General features: G+C 42.6%; 1 protein-coding gene across 1 annotated transcript in view; it reads left to right on the top strand.

Annotated features, from left to right (window-relative positions):
* Positions 1-16638, top strand: part of SYT8 (synaptotagmin 8) — a 47523-nt gene continuing 30885 nt past the window's right edge. The window contains exon 1 of the mRNA XM_073574033.1: positions 1-50. The gene's annotated coding sequence lies outside the window, so the exon portion shown is untranslated. The remainder of the gene's footprint in view (positions 51-16638) is intronic.

Here is a 16638-nt window from a genome sequence, read left to right on the forward strand (position 1 = left end):
ACAAGAAAGCAAAGCTTTTGCCGGCAGAGAGGACATACTGCATGGTTCTGGTAAGACATTGTTGAGCATGTAACATTTGTGTCTTCTTAGTGGGGTTCGGACATATTGTTCGTCATTATCCCAAAAATTGTAGGTTTTTGGCTTATTTTGTGAGAGGTTTATCTCCATTGAATATATAGTTTATAAAAATTAAAATCGATAAGTCTTGGCTTTGAAAGGCTAAAACTTTTGAAAACTTTCAAAATCCACTTTTTTCTGCTAACAGCAGCAGGTCAACGCAATAGCACATTACCCCAGATCATAGCCACAGGGTTCATGAAGGTAATATATGGGAGGCGGATTCCCATACAGCTGGTATTGGTGTAAATGATTTGTTTCCCTGACTTTAGCAGCTTTATTCCTGGGTTAACTAATTAACTGAAGTCACATCCGAGCTTCTGCTATAGTAATATTTAGTATACAGTTTATACAGAAGTAAAGGTCAAACCTGGCTCAAAAATGGACGTTTCTTCGAGAGGATTTTCAAAGTTATCCACTGAAAACAATACTACGTGTACTTACTGACTTTGGGAAAAACACAGAAATATTCATTTTTACATTTCTTTGGCTAGGTTATCTGATTTTAATTTTCTGCTATTTAAGGCAAAGTTCTTTTTTAAAGAAAAAAAGATTAAAATATTATAAAATCTTCATTAAGTCATCATACACTGTTTCAATAGAATCCTATGGGGAAAAATGGAACGTGGTTATCGTATGGAATTTATCATCATGGAGCCATGGATTTTATTTTTTTTTTAAATGCTGGATTTTTTTTAAGTTGACACATTAACTACATCAAAGCTTTTTACAGACCCTTGATGGCCAGAGACATAACTGTAAATCCTCTGGACCCCAATGCAGAATGGGTAGCCGGGCCCCCATCTTCCATAGACTCTTGTACTCGAAGAGCAGAGCCAGAGGACAACTGCCCCCTCATATAATTCCAATTTATGCTACGATGTCTTGTATAAATAGTGGTGTGGTGGAAAGTCAGACTACTAATGACCTATAACAATGCAACACTACATGTAAGGAACCACGTTAACAGCTTTTACGTGCACTTTTTACTGTTACGTGGGCAATACCATGACAAATCACGCAGTATAAAAATAAAATAAAACTGAGATTTCCCCCAAAACAGGGAGGTATTCTGATGAGCGGTGTGCAAATGAGATTTAAGAAAATTATCTTTAGAGCTATATAACATCTGACTGCAGCAGTACCTTAGTACAAAACGTAGCAAAGACGTCACATTCAGATACACTCTTACATCAAAATTGGGGAGTGTCATAATCTGGATGACTATCCTATAGCTGGTTGCACACATGGGTCACCTTAAACAGGTCCTGCTGGCTCTCTTGACATGCCTGTTTTGGTAAACATATATGTTATTCATCAAATAATAATTCTGCAGGATCTTTTCTTAGAAATCCACATTGTGCTGCTCCTCTGTTATTCCTCAGGGGTGTGTCCCTAAAAGGTGAGCTTGTCTAATCATAGCTGCCGAAGTCAGACTCTGCAGGTACACAACCTTTCAATAAGGGAATTGGTAACACCCAGGTGTCAATTTATTCAGAAAAACAGTTACAAAAAAGATGCTCCAGCATTGTACCTCCATGGGGAATACAAGTGGTTACTAAAAACAGATATTTCAGGACTGATCACAAGTCCTCGTTAACCTGGAATCAGACCATTAGGCGCTAACTGTCCCCAGGGATTGAGGGAAAGGTGGATTAGGCATGATGGATTTACATACCTGATCCTTCTGTCCCTGCAGGAGATAGTCAATGACACAAAACAATTGTCTTACAGAAAAAAGTTAAAACTCACCAGGCTTCAGTAGACAAAATGTTCAACTGAGATGTCACACTTTTTATGGGTGATGTTTAAAAATGTAGCTATGTACATCTTTTGTATGTACATTGTGCGAGCGTTAGAATCAACACTTTTTTTTTATTAATGTGTGATAGACTTTTGGCATTATTTACTATATCAGTAGTAGCTGTGTAGTACAAATTATGCAATATAAGACACTCGAGGCAAGTTTTTTTGTGGGGTGTAAACGGTGAAATCGCCCAGGACCCCAACCTCAAAAGCACCCCCAACCTTTACAAGCCAGAAGCTGCACTGAGTTTGTGGGTAGCATGGACTGAATATATGTAATATACAGAGTGTGTAGCATCCACATTTTAAAAGGCAGACGGCACAGTCAAGTATTTGTAGGTGTAAACATGGTGGCTATCACACAACGAACAAGCAAAATTCTCACTTATCAGGTGTGTATTGTTTATGTTGGAGCAAAAGTCATTGTTCTCAACAGGAGAAAACAGGATCTGCTGCCGATAACGCGATACTGTACAGAACAGAACGAGCATGATATCAATACTTCTGTCCCCATCATCTTTCATCCACTTGTATAAAGAAGCTGGTAAACAGGCAGTGAGCAAATTGTATAAAGTCCAACAGCGTTTGTTTAATGGTCTGAAATTGGTACCATAAATTATTGTTGCTTTTATAATTTTTTTTTTAGAGCCACATTGATTCCATGGTGCTGTACATGAGAAGAGCTTAAATACGGGATACAAATATAAATTACAATGAGCAAACTAACAATGACAGACTGGTACAGATGGGAGAGGACCCTGCCCTTACAGGGTAATGGGGAAGGAGACAGTGGGAGACACTGTGGTTTGTCCTGATGACGAAGTTTGATACTTCAAAGCGCGTTGATCAATAAACCGCAATCTTGGATTCCTGTCTCATCATCATCCCTCCGATGGCAGCGCAGTTTTAGCACATTTGAATCCAGTCTTTTACATTTATATCTTCATGTGGTTTGCACGAACACACGGTCCATGGAAACACACAGACATGTGCACAGCCCCATAGATTATAATCGGTACATGTGGCATCCATGAAAACAACGGATGCCACCCATACTGCAAACATGAACATGTGAAGGAGGCTTTATACTGTATTTAGCTAGTGCATAGAGTATCCAGATATGTAATGAGTGCCGTGCTCAGATCCAAGATACTGGCAACACTTGCATCAAATTGTTGGCAGATGAAACAGATTTCAATCAGCTCAAATGGCCATTCACACACCAATTTGTTTGCCTGATTGGACAGATATCTGTACTTGTGACTGCATTACTTGCAATCAGAGAACACAAGCAGCAGGGGAGTGGAACAAATCATAACTGGACTCCCAACAAATAGGCAATAAGTAGGAGAACATTATACAGTTCAGGCGGTAATGACCAAGACAGTTACATGTTTACTTTAGACCAAGACTTTGGACTAAGTTGGACCAAGACTATGGACCAAGTTGGACCAAGACTTTGGACCAAGTTGGACCAAGACTTTGGACTAAGTTGTATCAAGACTATGGACCAAGTTGGACCAAGACTTTGCTATATGTGCACGTAAGCAGAGACCTGTCACTCCAGGACTCCAGATGGGGAGAACAACCAAGGACCCGCCTGTCCGACTAGTCTAAAGCGCAGTCCCCGGTGGCTTTTAAAGTATGTTTTTCTCTGAAACGCTTCAATGTTTCAGAGTCAAACATACCTGGCTGAGGCCATATAGCCAGTGCCTCATATATGCTGCCCATGGATTGGGCAGTATGTATCAGCTGTCAGGTCCTCCTTAAGGCATGTGCACACATTTAGGATTTACAGCCAGCTTTTATCCTACAAATATCAGTGTTTTGCAAGAAAAACGCTGCTTAAAATACGTGCATTTGTACTTTTGTTTTTTTCCTGTGCATTTAAACGGGTGAAAAATGCTGCAAAAATGCTGAAAGAATTGGCATGAAAGTGCATCAAACCTGCATCCGGGGTAATATTAGTAATATATCCCATCTGGTGCTGGGGGATGGGGACAGCATGTGCCTGTGTGATTTCAAATGCCAGGGTTGAATTTCAGCCCCAGTCCGTACCTGCTGTGTATACTTCTATAATGCAGGAATAGGTTGGCAGTTGTTGACCATTGAATACGCCTGTGTGTGACCTATGGGTCTGCTCTGCACCTATGTATGTGATCTATCTATTCAGGATGCCATCTGAACACAGTTTGTAATACAGGATTCATTTTCATGTCTTGCTGGCACCTTCCTGACTTGGCAATGCTGAGACAAGTATTTACAATACCAATGGCGCTCTGTTACATACTTTAGTTGGCATGGACCAAAAGTTATTGTAGCAGCAATACTGAGTTACACAGAGTGACAGTAGCCCCTTAATGTTATTTTTCTCAAAAGCCAAATGCCACCCTTTTGTATCTGACACAAGATTACTAAGTCTTGATGCTAAAACATTGTGCAGTATATTTATATACATTAATTTATTTTTTGTGAAAAAGTATTTCTATGCCTCTCGAGACATCCCTGTTACTGAATATTTATGACAGTGAATGGATTTCCAAACAGAACATTATATTAAATTTCTGCATTTTTTTTCAAGGGAATCTGTCAATAAGATCAGTCTTTCCCATACACCACATATGTGGGCATGCAGGAACATTTCAGAGCAAAAAAAAAATAGACCTGGCTGCAATCATGCAGCCCGACCTAGTTCATACAATCAGCGCTTTGGGTGGCATGAATCAGATGACTGGTTCCCTTTAATCATGTAACTATGGGGGTCCTAATGCAAATTCTGTAGCAGGCTCCCACTCCTTCATTAAAAAGGGATTGTATTGTTTGGGCCCAGGAGTAAGGCTACGTTCACAGGATGAGTATTTGGTGAGTATTTTGGGTCGCCCTCCCAGGGCTGTGGGGTACTCGGCACCGGGCCGGTATCAGCGGGATGTGTCACAGCAGTGGGGACCCGGTCCGTGGCCCTGGGCGCCCAAGTAATAGGAAAATGTGAATGGTGGAATGTGGTTAATGGAATAGTTCGTGACGACACCTCTGTTGTTCAGCAAGTGAGATGTTGAGCCGACGCTGCTTGCAGATCCTCTGGGGCTGGTGGTGTGTTGCAGCCAAGATGGTGAAGCTCCCCACAGGTGAAGCTGTTGTCCCAGGGCAGTGTAGATGTGGAGTTAGAGGAGAGGCGCAAGCGGTATGGAAGTGGGTACCCAGATGTAGCAGTGTTGGGTGTGTGGACGCAAGAATCAATGGAGGACACCAGGGCTTGTAGTTCCAAAACTTTACTCACAGTCTGTAGTATACACAGGTGCCTGCCTCCGTACTGTGTCCTCCGGGTCAGAGGCTCAATCAACCTCCAGGTCAGATGGAATGCTCCCTTCCAACGCTCCGCCAACAAGTACCTTTCTGAACGTCTCCTCTTATAGCGCCTTTGGTGTGAAGTACTCCTAGTACTGAGTTACACAGGAGTTCCTCCTGACTGATGTTCCCAAGAACTCTACTTGTACGGCAGACAGCTGTAGCCTGCTTCGGGGACTCCTCACTCCTGAGTCCCGGCTCACTATCCAAGTTGCTGTTGTGCCCCCAAGTCTTAGATGGGAGTAGTGCATTTACAGCCCACTACTCCACCGGTGTCTGCTGCAGAACCATTAGTGTCCATACAACCTTGGGGACCGGGCCCCGGTCTTGCGCTTAGAACTTCTAGGCAGGGTTCTTCCTCTAACCCACATCCTCTCTGTTCCCTTTTACTCCTACGTTCTGTTCTTGTCTTTCTTTCTTATGGAAGATCAGGCTTCAGTTCAATGTCTTTCTCCTTCTTTCCTTTCCCGTGCCAGCAGACACAGGTCACTGAGGTCTGCTGCAGCACCTCCTTCCTCCATCCCTCTCTCAGGGATCTTCTTTCCCCACTCCTCTCCGAGTGTCTTCCTCTCTCTCAGCCTCACTCACTGACTGACTGACCTGTAATTCTAAACCTTCCTGCTCTATTATGTATTCTCAACTCCACCCGCCTCCCAGCACGTTTCGTGTTCCAAGCAGGGAGCCACCAAAGGTGCTCTGCTACACTCCAAGCAGGGAGCCGCAATGTGGCTTTGCTGAACTACTGTGTTTTGTGGGATGCAAGTGTTGGAGCATGGTCAGGAGCCCCCAACCTACCTGGATGGTGGGGCACCACACCTCAGGAGGAGGTGCAGTACTTCTGTGGCGACTGAGCCTTAGGGGCGCCACAATTTTACCTCAGAATTTGTAAGCCAAAACCAGGAGTGGAATAATCAGAGGAAAAGTATAATAGAAACCCGTCTCCACTTCTGTATTTATCACCCACTCCTGGTTTTGGCTACAAATACTGAGGTTAAATACTGAACATGTGAACATGGCCATTGCTGCTGTGCAAAGAAATCCACACTTCTTTTATAGTTGAGTTCCTCATCACCACACCTTTGCCTTAGACCAGGGTTCCCCAACTCCAGTCCTCAAGGCCCACCAACAGATCATGTTTTCAGGATTTCCTTTGTATAGCACAGGTGATGCAATTATTACCTGAGCAATACTAAGGAAATCCTGAAAACATGATCTGTTGGTGGCCCATAAGGACTGTAGTTGGGGAACCCTGCCTTAGACAATGGTATTATAGCACTGGTAAATATATCATATGTGTATGCGTTGCCGTGCGGTCGCTGCACACGTCAAATCGCCGCATGCAGATGCATCCGCATGCAACGCATGTCCCTGCGTACCCAGTGTTAAAGGTAGGTATGCAGGGAAAAGCAGGACACATACAGAAGTAGGCGGAGAGTAGGCGGAGCTTCATGGATGAAGAAAGGAGGAAGTAGGCAGCCAACCGCAGCCCTCCTGAACGCTAGTGTGAAGCTAGCCTATAAAGTATAAGATATATAACACATAGCTATGGAAAGGCTAGGGTTTCACCAGTGTTTTATCTCAGAGAGATTGTGGATGATTATACAAATCACACTCTGATCAGAGTTTAATCAGAGTGTGATCAGAGTGTGATCCGATTCTCTTGGATGCGGAGAAGATGGAGAAAAAAAAATCTCCATCTTCTCCATTCTGTCATCTGAATGCAGTCCAATGATATCTACGGACTCACTGACTTGCATGACTGAATGCGATCCGAATATGGGATCAAACTCAAGTATGCTGCCCTGTCTGAGGAAACAAATCTGACACGTGTACGGCCCCATAGAATAACACTGGTCCAAGTGTGATCCGATGTTTTGTTGGATCACACTCTGACCGAAAATACGCTCACGTACACAAGCCCTAAAGCTGAGGAAAAACACTAGGCAATGGTGTATGCCAAAGAAAATGCTTAAATAAAAGGGGTCACTGATCAATTGTTTATAGAAGAATCTGATCAGCAAGGTAGGCTGATAATGAGGATCCTATTTAAAGAGGTTGTCTGGAGAAAAAAGTCATCACCCTACCCACAGATAAGTAAAAAGTTATTGACTGGTGAGGGCCGGAGTTCTGGAATTGGCAGAAACAGCATTGTTAGAATGGAGCGGCAAGTTGGACGCCTGACCACTGCTCCATTCATTTTCCATGGTGCTCCTGGTAAAAGCCAAGTACAGTGTTCGACAGGAGCACAGGTCGAGCAAATGTACTGCTGCTCCATTCCAATATGGATAAAAGTGCCCTGATTTGTTGGGTGTTGCAGGCTATAGCAGTCACACACAGGCTCGGACTGGCACATAGGATAACAGGGGAATCCCCCGGTGGGCCCCTGTGCAGATCTGGGCCCCTAACCCCACTGTATGGGCAGTACTTGGCATAATTCATTTGATTCACTTTGTACAGAAAAAAAAGCATATCATTCATTTACCATACTACCCAGTGTACTATTATATAGAGATATAGCTAAATTTGTGAACGAAGGTAGTGTAATATTTGTATGCAGGTGAAAAGTTGGCCCCCAAAGTCAATGTTACTGGTGGGCCCTTACCACCCCAGTCTGACACTGGTCACACACCACCAGTCATTACACCCCATCAATCATTACACCCCACCAATCAATAAGTTATAACCTATCCTCTAGACAACACTTTAGGATAGATCTTAGAGCTACTAAACACCAAGGACTAAAAATGGGGTATCACATGAAAATCGCAGTCGCACTGTTAATATAAATTTTGTTAGGCTTCTAATAATAATAATAATAATAATAATAATAATAATAATTAATAGATGTTCTCTCAATTCCCATGTGGCACTTTTTGTTTCCATCTAGCCCAGGTCATGTGAAAAGATTTTTGAAAAAGTTCCTTCACTAAAGGGGAAATTTTACAAGTGAACTAACAAGTTCTGGATTAGTCACATCAACCACATTTTCTCCAACAGTTCACACAAAGAGGAAATGTAATTTCATGGGTCAGTCATCCGTGACATAGGTATACCTGGGATAATATGACTTCCATGCACTGAGTAAGTAGACCATGACATTCATCTACTGATCAGAATAAAGGAAGATCAGATAAAAAAAAATCTTAAAAAATACCTTATCCTATGTTATATTCATGATTTCGGTGTTAGGGAGTGTAACAGATTTATTATTATAACTGTGTAGCGTTGGTGGGAATCGATTCACTGGAACCAGTCCATCGGCCATGTTAGCAATTTGCTGTCGCTAGACGGGAGCCCTAAGAATTGCCTTCTAACTGATGCCATCCACAGCTCTTCTCTCTTCTTTTTATCAGCCGGCCTGGCGTGACATTACATGTTCATCACACCTCAACAATGATGTTGCGCCAGGTTGGTGAATCATGAGAAAAGTCTCAGATTATGAGAGGTAGGAAGTGGTTCTCAGGGCTCCTGTCCAGCGGCCGATGGACCGGGTACTGGGAATCGATTTGCACCAAATACAACACAAAATCTCCATAGCAGGGCACACAGGCTGGGTTAGTGTCCAGTTCTCAGGCTCGGTCAGGAGCCAAGCACACAGGAGGCCTTCTCCCTCCCCAACACACAGACCATGTGCCAAACAACAGCCTCCATTATATAGGCTGTAACTATACCCAGAGGTGAGGTATGTGGGTAGCCATAACCGCCTATCTCTCATAGCTACCCGCAAGCTGGTCCCAGGTGCATCAAACGAACCTCTTAGTGCTTACGTGCACTAAAAAAAAATACTCCGGGTTACATCACAGAGAGCAGCCATCTCTGTGACACATACCTCCCATCTACTATACAGTTATTAGCCTCCTTACAGTACTTAGATCAGTACTATCATTCATTGATGAACTACTTCGGTATGTTGGACACAATCCAAAAACTGTACCATTTGATGAGCAAGAAGTAGGTTAGGAAGGGCCTCATTCATTTCTTAAACTGATGATAAAATGAAACCTGAGCCCTGATTTTCAGGACCTACCCTGTATGTAGTTTGGGTTGACTACAACTGTGCTAGCTATTCTGTGAACTAAGATTTATGAGGGTTAACTAGTAATAAATCTATGCCGAGACAGTGGCAGTGAGCCTGACATAAGCCGTGCGTAGATATTATTAATATTGACAATTTTTTTGTGTTCTTATTACTTTGGTCTGCAGCAGTCAGTGTTGTTGGCTATGTAGTGGTATAAGTACAAGGAAACTAACGGGTAACATTTATCTTTGTGCAGAGTGAGATGTTGGAATAATGTGAACTATAGGCCATGCAATGCTGTCCACAATGAGAAACATTACCCTTTAGATCCCCTGTTAGAGGCATCTCACCCAGCCATGGCAGATTTCCTGCTTTGCACTGATGAGAGGCAAGGCCCACAAAACATGTGTCTGTAAACCGAGCTTCTTGATTGGCTTCTTATCCTAAGTCATGTGGCAAGGTTTGCAAAAGAGTGGATATTGAATTTTAGGATTGCTACATTCAATAAGTGGCGTTAGAGTTCTAGTCCTCTTCTGCTATGAAGAGGCTGTTTGTATATATAAATTCCCAGAGGAGCATTGCATGGCTTATAAGTCTCCTTATGCCAACATACGAAAAACAAAAAAAACCCTGTTTGGGAGAAAAGAACAGACAAAATGCGGCGCTGTAAGTGCGTAAACACAATATATAATAGTATTTGATGGGTGCACAAGTTCATGCACTCACCTGATGGAGGACTAATGTGGCTTTAGAACATGTATCCTCAAAAGATTTTCCTGGGATACTTTTCAATGGACAAGGCTTGCAGCTTGCATCGGGTTGATCTAAGTGGAAGAGCCAGACACAGGCTCACACAGGACAAGTAATTCAAAATGAACACATCCAGCCCATGAACAGCATCTCTTCCCAGGACTCACATCCAAGGATGATATTTTGAATTTTTTTTTTTTTATTTTTTAATACGAGGTGATACAGCGCGTTTCGGATACAGTATATATCCTTCTTCAGGTATCATAAAAACACAATACAATTCCAATACAATTGCATTGTGTTTTTATGATACTTGAATAAGGATATATACTGTATCTGAAAAATTCAAAATATCATCCTTGGATGTGAGTTCTGGGAAGCGCTGCTGTTCATGGGCTGAATTTTCATTTTCCTTATGCTAACAAGGCATTCTTCACAAGGAGAAGTGTTACCCTATGAACTCTCTGCCAGAGGCCTCTCTTCCAGCCAAATCAGACTTCCTGAGGGGCAAACATCCCAAAACACGTATCTGCCAACTGGGTTTTCTAATTGGCTATGGTATGTCATGTGGCTGCTAAAGGGTCGACATTGACTTTTAGGATTTCTACATTCAATAGGTGGCACTAGAGTTCTAGTTTTCTTCCTCTCTAAAGAGAATATCTGCATGAATTTGAGGAAATAACAGAACAAAGAGAATAAAGTAAATTGAGACACAATGTACTAAGCAAAAAGGAATTTGTGTGGTTACTGACATAGACATGCGTGTTCCAGGCATTGATGCTTAAATGACTATTTTGTGCATCTGTCCCAATCTGACAATTTACAGCACTGAAACTGAGCTACAGGATTGGGGATACATCATTATTTACTGGCCAATCTGCACAGGGTTGCTGTCATATAGAAAGTTATTTGGGCATTGGAAAGACCAATGCTCGCTCTCACTAAAATTAAATTATATGCTAAATTAAATTATAGTGAACTGCCTAATACTTCATGGCATCCTAGGTAACATTATGTTACAGGGGCCAACTAATCAAAAAGGCATCTAGGGTGCCGACAGGTAGCAGAAAGTTCCCAGTACTCTGATCCGGCTGCTACGAAGTACTGAAATGATAGTTATCCTCAGTCTTAGTGTATATATAACTCCCATCAACTGCACCTATGGGCAGGAATGGAATGGAAAGGATAAGGGCATAATGATTGCAGTTGCAGAGGCTGTGACTGTGACCGGGTCCATGCAGGTGGAAAGATGGCCAACACCAGCATAAACTTCAACTGGACATGCATCTTCGGACGTACATTCAGCTGAAGTGTATTGTGGTGCAGTGATGTGCCTGGTCTGTGCTCTGCAATACATGCTGCTGGCTAATAAGAAGCCAGCGGCTGACGTTAGCGTGTACGTGACTGGGAGCTCATGGAAGTGACGTAATTTGCTCCCGTGGTTAGCACGCGGAAGTCAGCTGCTGGCTTCAGGTGACGTCACACCATGGGGTGGGGATCAGAGGGAAGGTGAGTGTAATTATTTATTTATTTTTTTAGGCATTAAAGAGCAGTGACAGAACGGAGGACATATGCCAGGATGGGGAATAGTATTGTGAAAAAATGGGAGACACAAGAGCAAAATAGGATCTTATCCCACATATACAATAAGCTGTTTGGCAAAAAAACTGCTCACCTGGTATTAGGTGTTGAAAGCATGTATAGATAGGGCTGCAGCAGATCCACAAGTCGGTCACCAACTATATGAGACAGAACTCTGTAGAGGAATAAGTGGATTTTTGTCTGCGCTGCCCAAAAGATGACGTTCCAGACGATTATCAAAATTGACAGTGGTTTATTCTACGCGTTTCAAGATTTTTTGCAACCCCTTCATCAGGAGATAAGGTATTTCCTGATGAAGGGGTTGTAAAAAACCTTGAAACGCGTAGAATAAACCATTGTCAACTTTAATAACCGTCTGGAACTTCATCTTTTGGGCAGCGCGGACAAAAATCCACTTATTCCTCTACAGAGTTCTGTCTCATATAGGATGGGGAATACATATACCAGGATGGGTCCAAGGATAATGGATATACATACCAGGATGGAGGATATATATATCAGGATGGGGCCCAGGATAATGAACATATATACCAGGATAGGGGACATTTGTATCAGCATGGGGCCCAGGATAAGGGACATATATACCAGGATAGTGTATAAATACCAGGATGGGCAATATACATGCCAAGATTGGGAACATATATACCAGGATGGAGAATATATACACCAGGATGTGGAAAACATATACACATGTGGTCAAAATTGTTGGTACCCCTCATTTAATGACAGAAAAACCCACAATGGTCACAGAAATAACCTGAATCTGACAAAGTAATAAAAAATCAGAAATCTATGAAAATTAACAAATGAAAGTCAGTCATTGCTTTTCAACCATGTTTCCACAGAATTAAAAAAAAAAATAAAACTCATGAAATAGGCCTGGACAGAAATGATGGTACCCCTGAAACTAATGTGACAAAGGGACATGTTAAAGCAAGGTGTGTCCACTAATTAGAAGCGAAGGAAAGAGTTGTCTCAGGAGATTAGAAAGAAAATTATAGACAAACATGTTAAAGGTAAAAGTTATAAGACCATCTCCAAGCAGCTTGATGTTCCTGTTTACTACAGTTGCACATATTATTCAGAAACTTAAGCTCCATGGGACTGTAGTAGGGATGGGCGAATCTACTCGTTAGGACTCGTTACTCTGCGAGTAGTAGGGGACTCGCAGGAGTCGGTACTGTGCGAGTTTCCAAGCGATTACTCGCACAGTAACGAGTCCAATGCAAATCAATGGCAATCCTAGTTTTTTCAGAGTTTAATACAAGCAATCCTAGTTTCTTAGCGATTTTGTGTCCCCCTGCTGACACAAAATCGCTAAGAAACTAGAATTGCTTGTATTAAACTCTGAACAAACAAAAAAAATAGGAGTCTTAGCGATTTTGTGTCCCCCTGCTGACTAGTGTTGAGCTTTCCGATTGGCTGCCGAAATGACGTCATCATGATGCGCTGTCTGTGCGCATCATGATGCGCCGTCAGTTCGGGCCTTCGGGGGGCTGTGCCGACTGTCCGGGGGTCTGTACCGGCCTGCCGGTGGTCTGTGCCGGCCTGCCGGTGGTCTGTGCCGGCCTGCCGGGGGGCTGTGCAGGCTCCGGGGGGCTGTGCCGGCCTGCCGGTGGTCTGTGCAGGCTCCGGTGGTCTGTGCAGGCATCGTCCGATGGGACTACAAGTCCCATCGGGCGATGCCTGCTACCATGACAGTGATTGACACATTAGCCAATGATGGGACAGTAGTAGTCCCATCATCCGGCTAATGTGTTGAATGTAGAAAAAAAAATAAAAAATAAAAAATTACATGCTACATACATGCTACATTCATACAACATGCATACTACATATATACTACATGCAACATACATACTACATACTACATGCATACTACATACATACAACATATATACTACATATATACTATATATACTACATGTAACATACATACTACATATATACTACATGCTACATACATGCAACATACATGCTACATACTACATGCATACTACATACATACTACATACATACAACATATATACTACATATATACTATATATACTACATGTAACATACATACTACATATATACTACATGCAACATACATACTAAATACATGCTACATGCATACTACATACATACACTACATGCATGCAACATGCATACTACGTATATACTGCATATATACTACATGCATGCAACATACATATATACTACATACAATACATACATATAGACATACAGTACATATAACATAGAGTACATACTTACCGTCACTTGTCACTTTGATCCCCGAAGCCATTGTCACCTGAGGGTTAAATATCAAAATAAAAAAACACCAATATACTTACCCCGATCCGCAGAAGTCCACGAGGGTCCCACGTCCATCTTGCGTGGAGAACAGCAGCATCAGCTGATGCTACCATTCTCTACCAGCTCCAGGAATACAATGACGGAAGGTAGGTATCCTTCCGCACTGTATTCCTCCACCACTTTAAAAAAAAAAAAAAGTCCCTAGTCTCACTTTATGCCATTGCTGCGTGGGAAATTCCCACGCAGCAATGGCATAAAGTGAGACTAGGGACTTTTTTTTTTTTACGGTAGCATCCTGGCCCCTTTGCAGAGAAACAGCCCCAAAGCATGATGTTTCCACCACCATGCTTTACAGTAGGTATGGTGTTTGAAGGATGCAACTCAGTATTCTTTTTCCTCCAAACACGACAAGTTGTGTTTCTACCAAACAGTTCCAGTTTGGTTTCATCAGACCATAGGACATTCTCCCAAAACTCCTCTGGATCATCCAAATGCTCTCTAGCAAACTTCAGACGGGCCCGGACATGTACAGGCTTAAGCAGTGGGACCCGTCTGGCACTGCAGGATCTGAGTCCATGGTGGCGTAGTGTGTTACTTATGGTAGGCCTTGTTACATTGGTCCCAGCTCTCTGCAGTTCATTCACTAGGTCCCCCCGCGTGGTTCTGGGATTTTTGCTCACCGTTCTTGTGATCATTCTGACCCCACGGGGTGGGATTTTGCGTGGAGCACCAGATCGAGGGAGATTATCAGTGGTCTTGTATGTCTTCCATTTTCTAATTATTGCTCCCACAGTTGATTTCTTCACTCCAAGCTGGTTGGCTATTGCAGATTCAGTCTTCCCAGCCTGGTGCAGGGCTACAATTTTGTTTCTGGTGTCCTTTGACAGCTCTTTGGTCTTCACCGTAGTGGAGTTTGGAGTCAGACTGTTTAAGGGTGTGCACAGGTGTCTTTTTATACTGATAACAAGTTTAAACAGGTGCCATTACTACAGGTAATGAGTGGAGGAAAGAGGAGACTCTTAAAGAAGAAGTTACAGGTCTGTGAGAGCCAGAAATCTTGATTGCTTGTTTCTGACCAAATACTTATTTTCCACCATAATATGCAAATAAAATGAAAAAAAAACAGACAATGTGATTTTCTGTATTTTTTTTTCTCAGTTTGTCTCCCATAGTTGAGGTCTACCTATGATGTAAATTACAGACGCCTCTCATCTTTGTAAGTGGTGGAACTTGCACTATTGCTGACTGACTAAATACTTTTTTGCCCCACTGTATGTAGTATGCATCTTGCATGCATGTGGTATGTATGTAGCATGTATGTAGTATGTATGTTGCATGTATGTAGCATGTATGTAGTATGTTGCATGTATGTAGCATGTAGAGTGTATGTATGTTACATGTAGTATATGTAGTATATATGTTGTATGTAGTATGTATGTAGTATGCATGTAGTATGCAGCATGTATGTAGTATGTATGTTGCATGTATGTAGCATGTAGTATATATGTAGTATGTATGTTACATGTAGTATATATAGTATATATGTAGTATGCATGTTGCATGCATGTAGTATATATGTTGTATGTTGCATGCATGTAGTATGTATGTAGCATGTATGTAGTATGTAGCATGTATGTAGTATGTAGCATGTATGTATTATGCATGTAGTATGTAGCATGTATGTAGTATGTATGTTGCATGTAGTATATATGTAGTATGTATGTTACATGTAGTTTATATGTAGTATGTATGTTGCATGTAGTATATATGTAGTATGCATGTTGTATGTATGTAGCATGTAATTTTTTTTTAATTTTTTTTTTTTGTTTTTTTACATTCAACACATTAGCCGGATGATGGGACTACTACTGTCCCATCATTGGCTAATGTGTCAATCACTGTCATGGTAGCAGGCATCGCCCGATGGGACTTGTAGTCCCATCGGACGATGCCTGCACAGACCACCGGAGCCTGCACAGACCACCGGCAGGCCGGCACAGCCCCCCGGCTGGCCGGCACAGCCCCCCGGAGCCTGCACAGACCACCGGCAGGCCGGCACAGCCCCCCGGAGCCTGCACAGACCACCGGCAGGCCGGCACAGACCACCGGCAGGCCGGTACAGACCCCCGGACAGTCGGCACAGCCCCCCCGAAGGCCCGAACTGATGGCGCATCATGATGCGCACAGACAGCGCATCATGATGACGTCATTTCGGCAGCCAATCGGAAAGCTCAACACTAGTCAGCAGGGGGACACAAAATCGCTAAGACTCCTATTTTTTTTTTTTTCAGAGTTTAATACAAGCAATTCTAGTTTCTTAGCGATTTTGTGTCAGCAGGGGGACACAAAATCGCTAAGAAACTAGAATTGCTTGTAGTAATATCTTTCTCTCTCTCTCCCCAGCACAGGAATCGCTGCAATACTCGCATCCCCATTCATTAACATTGGACTCGCTAGACTTGCAACGAATAGCGAGTTTCCGACTCGGACTCGTTACAGTCTAGCGATTCTGAGTATTTCAGGATTCGCCCATCCCTAGACTGTAGCCAACCTCTCTGGATGTGGCCGCAGGAGGAAAATTGGTGACAAATCAAAGAGATAGATAATACGAATGGTAACAAAAGAGCCCAGAAAAACTTCTAAACAGATTAAAGGTGAACTTCAAGCTCAAGGAACATCAGTGTCAGATCGCACCATCT

This window comes from Dendrobates tinctorius, unplaced genomic scaffold (genome assembly GCF_039654945.1).
Source record: "Dendrobates tinctorius isolate UK_male_01 unplaced genomic scaffold, ASM3965494v1 ptg000037l, whole genome shotgun sequence".
In the NCBI taxonomy this organism is placed as follows: Eukaryota; Metazoa; Chordata; class Amphibia; order Anura; family Dendrobatidae; genus Dendrobates; species Dendrobates tinctorius.